Below are 9688 nucleotides of genomic sequence, written 5' to 3'. Positions count from 1 at the left end.
TTAAACAAAACGTTACTGCTCTATGTTGTACCATTTCTTCTTTTCACAGGTTTGGAATTTTTTGTTCTTATCTGAGCATTATCAAGAATCCATTTAACACTGTATATATTTTTTCTTATTTTTTCTTAATTTTCCTTTTTTCACATTTTTTGGCTTGGAATCACGATTATCCTTGAGGAATTACTTTCAACACTCATTTGTAATTGACTTTTTTTCACAAATTTTTGTTAAACACTTGGATTATCACCACACAATTGGATCTTTTGGATCATTCGGACGTTTTTTATCGGGAAATATGTGAAGCACATACGAGCAAACATTGTTGGTGGTAGGAACATTGGATCCTGAACATTCCCTTTTTATGGCAGCTGAAGATGATTATTTATTTTATAGTATTTATTTATTCCATTCCAACATATACCATCTCATTATTCAAAGATACCATAAATACAAAATTAAATTAAAAATCAGTTAATTTATGGACACAGAAAAAAGTTGGTGTGATGGCCGGGGTTATCCAACCCTGCGCCAATCACTTGTTTGGCACAGAGATATTTATCAGACCCCTTCTACTGTCACTAATTTGTCACAATCTACCTACTCCAGGAAACCCTGTGACTTAGTTCAGTGTGTGCAAGGGTTAACACACTATCTGGTGAGGTCTGTACTAGACTTCAGAAAAAAATGCCCAAAACTCCCCTTTAATGCCATCCACACTAAACTAAAACCATATAGCTCCAAGCTGCCACCACTTATGATTTATTAAAGGGAAAATCCTAAGGAAAAACCCAGACTTTTTTTTGATTATTAAAGGTAGAGAATATCATTTTAAACAACATTCCAATGTACTTCTATGACCTAATTTGCTTCATTCTTTAGATATACTTTAATGAAGAAATAGCGATGCACACTGTGAACCAATCACAGGAGACATCTATGTGCAGCTACCAATCAGCAGCTACTAAGCATATCTAGATATGCTTTTCAGCAAAGAATATCAAGAGAATGAAGCAAAATAGATAATAGAAGTAAATTAGAAAGTTGTTTAGAATTGTATGCTCTTTCTAAATCATGAAATAAATATTTTGGGTTTCATGTACCTTTAACTCTCAGAATACAATTTAGCAGAAACTAACCTAAACTATACAGTCTTACTACTACCAGTCTCTTTCAATAACGGGGTTCAAATATTAGACAAAGGCCAAAGATTAATAAATGAAGGTTTATTAGGCAAAAAATAAATGAGCCAATGCATTATTAATAAAAAGATAGTAACAGCTTCCCATGTAAGAATGAACATTTTAATGTTAAGACACAAAATTCTTATACAACAGTTTAGGAGATCAGGTTGCTTGCCCCTCCCTCTTTGCAGTAGCTGGGAAGCCCCCTATCTTTTATGACAGTCAATAAACTCATAGGGTTCAATTTATCAAGCTTCGTATCTAAAGACCGCTGCTCCATAACTTGTCTGCCTGCTCTGAGGCGGCGGACAGAAATCAACCCGTTCGAATATGATCGGGTTGATTGACACCCCCTGCTAGAATTTGCAGGGGGCGGCATCGCACCAGCAGTTCACAAGAACTGCTGGTGCAATGATAAATGCCAACAGCGTATGCTGTCGGCATTTATCGATGTGAGGCGGACATGATACACTACATTGTATCATGTCTGTCCGCACAATAATAAATCTTGTGCATGTATACAGAGAGGCAATCCCTTAGGGATATGGTGAGGAGTATTTTGATTCCAAAACCTTATATATTGCATTTGTTATGTTCCTGAAACATTAATTCTGATAACAGCACTTATTTACAGAGCTGGCTGTCCTATCACTGACCCCAGTGTAGTTCCTGGTTTGAGGCTCTGTGTTCTATCATGCCCTCTGCTGACAGTTTGAGCCATAAAGGTCTCTTCTGTGTATACTACAAAGTATTTATGAGGGGTCTGGCATTTCAAAAAGAAATTGTATGCACAAATAAACACAGCAACACAGTTCTTTTTAAAAAACAAACAACTGTTTTCAGCACACAACTACAGAAAGTTAACCCCTTAGCATCTCAGTCATAGAGTATTCATGACACCTCCCCCAAATAAGAGACGCAAAGGGAGGTGGCCACAAGCCACTCCAGCTGCGAATCAAAGGGAGCTTCCCCTTGCGGTGATAACGCCATTGCCAGACAAATTGCACATAGCAGTTTTGCCATCATGATGCCCTCCATTGAAAAATGATACACCATCTGCTCTACCCAGCCGATTTAATATATTGTAGGGACCCTCCCATGCAGCCTGTAGCTTGTTCTGCCTCATGGGTGTTAGTACAAGATCATTTTGCCTCATCTCATACACTCCCCCTCTGGTAGTAGAATCCTGCAACTGTTTTTGTAGGAATATGGCATTGGCATCTCTGGGTTTTGCAGGTACCTTCCCCAATAAGGCTTTCATCTTGTCCTGAAAGGTACATCATACCCTGTTACAAAGGTGTCTGTAAAGCCTAGTTTCTTTTCACACCCTCTGACTTTATTGTGTTTTGTCAGCTTTTGATTAACTACCCAGGCATCTTGCCCCTCCACCTGAGTAGAATGCCTGTACTCAGGCACTTTGTTATGGTTGGTAGGAGGTTGCCTAATTGCCCCCTCTTCTCCACTGTGGGTCCTATTTGCTGAGCCTGATGGGGACTCTATTTGCTGAATGGAACTGTGGGGCTGTGTAAATACACTTCTCTGTACTCCTCCTCATCTGCAGTCTGTGTCAATCTCTGTCCCCTAGTCTGTGCAGTCTGCTTATAGGTCACAGCTGAGGTTACTGGGGTCTCTGTCACCCACAATCTTTCATACTCACTCTGGGAGTCCCTCAAAGAGTATCCTGTACCCTCCTCCCCCACACACTCTAGATTCTGGGGTGCTGCTGCTTCCGTCATAGAGTGGGCTACATTCTCCCCCTGCTCTCTCTCACAGTCAGTCTGCCACTTCACATCCTCACACAGAATTTGGGATCCTTCTGACACTGGTGCAGACAAGCACATATCTTCCTTCTGCCATTTATCCCATATATCCTGTCTTTCCATAGGGGACTAAATTTGTTTTGGTACAGACTGGCACACATCATCCAGTGGCCCAGTCATCCAGTCTTCCTCCTCCCTTATATCCTCACTTCTTTCTTTAGACTCCACTGATTCAAGCACAGACACACACCATCCATCTGCCTCCTCTCATAGACAGTTTCTCCCTGTACGGTTAAACTATGTTCATGCACAGACATCTGCCTTTCTTCACAGGCAGTCTCACACTGTACAGTTAAATTCAGTTCTGCAGATCCTGCTGGTTTAAGCACAGACAGACCCACATAATCAATCTGTCTTTCTCCCCAGTCAGTCTCTCCTCTTACAGTTTCACATCTCAGCACAGAGACCCCCAGTTCAGGCACAGCACTTTGCACATATGCACTCTGTCCTCCCTCCTGGTCAGCGTGTCTCTGAGCTTTGTTACACATAGCCCTTTGTACTTCAGGGTCTACAGCTAATGTCAGTAGGTCATATGTAGCATTGTAAGGCACATACAGAGATAGCAATCTACACAGATCAGTACCCAGTTAAACATCATTAGAAATATTTTCAGATACCCCCACATTTCTTAAACCTCTCCCCGCTCCCCAATCAAGATATACACGTGCCACATGCACTGCAAGTTGCATTCCCCCAATCCCTTTAACTGCTACAGTCCTGCAAGAATAATGTCCTTAGAGCTCACCAGCCCTGGATGCACAAGAGTCACTGCTGCACCTGTGTCCCAAAGCCCCAATGTTACCTTAGCTCTGACAAGCACAGGTTGTAAGTTCTCATTGTTGCTTTCCTCTGGTCGTGTAATAAACAAAACAGATGCTGGTATTTCTGAGGGATTACCCCTCCCGCTGATTGCACCAATTTGTTCTTCTCTGGGTTAGTGGAGCTGATGTGGCTCACTTTGTTGCAAGCAAAACACCTGCGGGTATCCCCCACACAGGTGCAGCATTCGCCCCTCCTTTCCTAGAGGGAACAGACACATTAAACAAAGGCACAACAGGCTTTGTGAAGGGGGGTCGTAGAACAGCTCCTTTCCAGGTGGATGTCCCCTTAGCATATGATTTTCTCCCATTTACTGGTGACCTCTTGGCTCTGTAAAAATCTGCCGGCTCACTCGCCTCCAATGCTGTTTTGGGTTTACGAAAGACTTCATTTGTATTATACCAATAAACTTTTTTTTTTGTCTTACCTGTGGTATTACCATCTCTGAGTACACAGCCCACAAGCAGTGCATTTTGGTTTTATTATTATTTATGCTGTCAATTTACCTCATACTGGATTGAGGTTGAAAAATGTAAGCACATTTTATATGCAATTAAAATTGTTCTTTTATACAAACAGTATTACACTATGTGCATGTCTTTTTCTTTCCCATCCATAATTCCTATGAGCATTTGAGGAAATTGAAGATCTCACCACCAGAGGAAAGACAAGAAAGATAGCAAGAGAGTCCAGAATTTCCATTGTTGCAATGACAATCTACAGGAAATTGTTAGGACACCACTTCAGAAAGAGCCAAGGAATCATCTTTACTTATACAACTGCCGATCACTTACCTCATAAGATTGAGGTACTCTCTGGTAAGCACATTATACTTACCTCATACTAAAATCCATTTAAAAAGAAAAGACTGGCGGCTAATGAAACTGCATTTGAACTTTGCATATACATCCAATTGTTCAGTTTAACTAGAACATAGTCATTATTGCTGTAAGTGTTTGTTATTGCTGTGCGCCCAGATTCTATGTATAATCATGTATATAAATAGGTATAGATATACACTCATCGGCCACTTTATTTGGTACACCTTGCTAGTACCGGGATGGACCCCCTTTTGCCTTCAGAACTGCCTTAATTCTTCGTGGCATAGATTCAACAAGGTGTTGGAAACATTCCTCAGAGATTTTGTTTCATATTGACATTATAGCATCATGCAGTTGCTGCAGATTTGTCGACTGCACATCCATGATGCAAATCTCCCGTTCCACCACATCCCAAAGGTACTCTATTGGATTGAGATCTGGTGACTGTGGAGGCCATTAGAGAACAGTAAACTCAATGTATTGTTCAAGAAACCAATTTGAGATAATTTCAGTTTTGTGACATGGTGCATTATCCTGCTGGATATAGCCATCAGAAGATGGTTACACTGTAGTCATAAAGGGATGGACATGGTCAGCAATAATACTCAGGTAGGCCGTGGCATTTAAACGATGCTCAATAAATACTAAGGGTCCCAAAGTGTGCCAAGAAAATATCCCCCACACCATTACACCACTACAAGGCATGATGGGTCCATGCTTTCATGTTTACACCAAATTCTTACCCTACCATCTGAATCTCGCAGCTGAAATCGAGATTCATTAGACCAGGCAACATTTTTCCAATCTTCTAATTTCCAATTTTGGAGAACCTGTGCAAATTGTAGCCTCAGTTTCCTGTTCTTAGCTGACAGGAGTGGCACCTGGTGTGGTCTTCTGCTGCTGTAGCCCATCTGCATCAAGGTTCGAAGTGTTGTGCATTCAGAGATGGTATTCTGCATACCTTGGTTGTAACAAGTGGTTATTTGAGTTACTGTTGCCTTTCTGTCATCTCGAACCAGTCTGCCCATTCTACTCTGACCTATGACATCAACAAGGCCTTGTCATCCATACAACTCCCACTCACTGGATATTTTCTCTTTTTCGGACCATTCTATGTATTCCCTAGAGATGGTTGTGCGTGAAAATCCTAGTAGATCAGCAGTTTTTGAAATACCCAGACCAGCCCATCTGGCACTAACCTTTCTTCCCCATTCTGATACTCGGTTTGAACTTCAGCAAGTCGTTTTCACCACGTCTAGATGCCTTAATGCATTGAGTTGCTGTCATGTGATTGGCTGACTAGCAATTTGTGTTACCAAGCAATTGAACAGGTGTACCTAATAAAGTGGTGGGTGAGTGTATATTGTACCAAAATACTATCATACAGTATATATGTATAGATATGTATTTATGAATAAATAGAACATATTCTGGTATGTGAAGAACATTGGAATGTGAAATATTCATATTTTCATGTTGGGTTAGTGCACTTGAGAACATGCGATCGGGTTTGCATGCGAGTAGGGTGTTAGTCCCCCCCCCCCCCACACTTTTTTTGCCTTATTGACTTCTATGGGGGAATAAGTGAATGTGGATGCAATATTCTAACTTCAGCTTATTACGCTCTTCGGGTTTGCATGCAAGAAAAAACAGTTCACTTTCAACTTGTAATACAAGCACAACCCAACCCGTGCAAAAAGCTTACTTTTGGCGAGTTAATGCAGAAACATTAAATAGCGCTCCACTTATCATCTTGCCCTAAATCAGCAGTGCTCTGTGAGTCCTGAGCAGTATTTCTACTTTATGCAGGTTGCACTGTAGAACAGGACTGGGGTAGGCATTCTACAGCCTGTTTGCTAAATCAGGTTTTATATAAAATTTTGATTTTAGTGCCCATAAATAAAGTTTTATTGGAACACAGCCACTCTCATACATTAGTATATTGTCTATGGCTGTTTTCTTGCTACAGTGGCAAAGCTGAGTAGTTGCCACAGACTGTAGGTGGTGCTCTCATCACTTTGAACTTCTGCTTGACTCACTACAATATACACAATTATTAGAAAAATGATAAGATTTAACATGCAATCTAATCACAGTAGAACGTCTTTCAAATAAAAATGAAACTATAAGCAAAGTATTTAATTTGTTTGTCATATATTTTAGATTTTTATTTTTTTTGTAAACTTTTTTTATTGTGGTGAAACAGATTATACATACATATACATAATTTGAACAAGTTGCAATAGACAGAGTTGATTCTATCAGAGTAATACATATATTAAGTAAGTGTCCATTAGAAATCTCAATAACCTCAGTTTTTTTTACATTTTTAAAGAGAGAAGAAGAATATAAAGAAAAAGAAAGAAGAAAGGAAAAGAAAAAAGGATTGTCATCTGTAGCATAAATCCCCTGGTATACATCTTGTCCACATATCCAACCAAGATAACCTCTAAACTGATATACAGTCATGTCTTGTATCCTCCATTCATTTAGCATATTTATTGTGTATGTACTCTTCCCAAATAAAGAGCATCTCATGAAATAAATCTTTGTGCATTGTTTTCATATAGTGGTATTCCTCTAATTGTATGGTCTTATATATAGTATCAACCCACTGGGCTATAGTAGGAGACTGATCTTGTTTCCACAATTGGGCAATTAATATTTTAGCGCTATTACTCGCAATTTGGAGTAAGGCCAAATGTGTTGCAGGTAATTTTTAAATAGGTTTATTTAAGAGCCAAGTTAGAGGGTCTGGAGGTATATTTAGTCCCAGTATTTTTTCTGTTTGGGTTATTACCTCCTTCCAGAAAGGGTTAAAGTTAGCGCAATTCCACCAGATATGACCCATGTTTCCAACATCTTGTTTACTGCACCAACATAGGTCAGATCTTTGTGGGTATAAAGTTTTTAAGCGTGTGGGGGTAAAATACCAGCGGTGTAAAATTTTAAAATTAAGTTCTAGGGTCCGGGCTGGGGTTTTCCCAACGTTTTATATTGATGTTCTGTGCCTAACGGGACCTGTTGTAACAAATTATATATAATAGATAAAGTATGTCTAATTGGCGATTTTGACATGCATAATTTCTCAAAGTTTGTCCGGGAACGTAACAGGTTGTTTTTCCCTTTGTGACGTTGTAGAAATAAATGGAGTAAAAAAAAACAATTATCAAGGATATTTAAGTTATTTTCTAGAAGTTTTGATCCAGGGTGCAGTTTTCTGTCTTCTGATAAAATATAAAAGGGAATGTTACATTGTATATCTAGAGGGTTTAATTTAGTTATTTCCTTTCCTGGGGGAAACCCTGGGTTATCTAGGAGTGGGGTTAATGGTGAAGGTTTAGAAGTAAGTAATGGGTAGATAACTATCAATCTATCCCACATTTTATATGTTTTTTAATTATATAAATGTTAGAAGAATCTAGTAATCTCTCTGTATTATCTAACCAGCACAAAGAGCCTAAATGATGATAATGATGTATTTGGTGTTCTATCCTGACCCATATTTTTTCTTGGAATTTAGTATGCCAGTCTACCACTGTCTGCAGAAAAATTGCCTGTCTATATTTTTCCAAGTCCGGAACTCCCAAACCCCCTGATGCTTTAGGGAGACACATTCTATCCCAGATGTAATCATTGATTAGTTTTTGTAGGGCGGTTATGTATGAAGATGGCAGAGGAATTGGAAGGGTTTGAAAGATATATAGAAGTCTGGGTAAAATGTTCATAGTTATAGTCCCCATTCTTCCCAGCCAACTAAGACGTTTAGATCTCCAAGAGCTGAGATCGCTGTCATATATTATTTACCATGTACTTCACCTTTAAGAAACACACCTCTTAATTCATTTACTACAGCTTTAAGAAAACAAACCTCCTCAATCCAACACCTGTATGAATCAGCAGCACTTCCTTTCCTCAGTGCTTGGTAATTCTCATTCACTTCAGGAGATGTAGAATCTGAGAAGCTAAGTCTGTTCTAAATCAACTTATTTGCCTCTAATAACAATCGGATAGATTACGAGTTTTGCGGTAAGCTGAAAAAGCAGCGTTATGAGGTTCTAACGCTGCTTTTTCACGCCCGCTGGTATTACGAGTCTTGCAGGTTTAGGGGCACCGCACACTTTTTTGGCCTTACCGCAAACCAACTTGCATATAGTCTTTTTTCAATGGGACTTCCATAGCGCTGATATTACAAGTTCGTCCTGGGAGGCCAAAAAGTCAGTGGTACACCCTATCCCGTCAAGATTCCTAACGCATTTTAAAGTCAGTAGTTATGAGTTTTACACTACAAAGCTGTAGCATAAGACTAATAACTAAAGTGCTAAAAAGTACACTAACACCCATAAACTACCTATTAACCCCTAAACCGAGGCACTCCCGCATCGCAAACACTATAATAAAATTATTAACCCCTAATTTTCCACTCTGGACATCACTGCCACTAGAATAAACATATTAACCCCTAAACTGCCACACTCCCGCCTCACAAACACTAGTTAAATATTATTAACCCCTAATCTGCCGCCCCTAACATCGCCGCCACCTACCTAAATTTATTAACCCCTAATCTGCCGCCCCAACATCGCCACCACTATACTAAAGTTATTAACCCAGATATCTAAGTCTAACTCTAACCCTAACACCCCCTAACTTAAATATAATTAAAAAAAATCTAAAGAAAACATACTATTAATAACTAAATAATCCCTATTTAAAACTAAATACTTACCTATAAAATAAACCCTAAGCTAGCTACAATATAACTAATAGTTACATTGTATCTAGCTTAGGGTTTATTTTTATTTTACAGACAAGTTTGTATTTATTTTAACTAGGTAAATAGTTACTAAATAGTTATTAACTAATTACTAACTACCTAGCTAAAATAAATACAAATTTACCTGTAAAATAAAACCTAACCTAAGTTACACTAACACCTACCACTAAATTACAATTAAATAAATTACCTAAATGAAATACAATTAAATAAATCAAATACAATTAGCTAAATTACAAAAAAAACCCCACTAAGTTACCGAAAATAAAA

Source organism: Bombina bombina, chromosome 7, assembly GCF_027579735.1.
Source record: "Bombina bombina isolate aBomBom1 chromosome 7, aBomBom1.pri, whole genome shotgun sequence".
Lineage (NCBI taxonomy): Eukaryota > Metazoa > Chordata > Amphibia > Anura > Bombinatoridae > Bombina > Bombina bombina.
The sequence above is the reverse complement of the archived record's forward strand: the minus strand, read 5'-3'. Positions refer to the sequence as shown.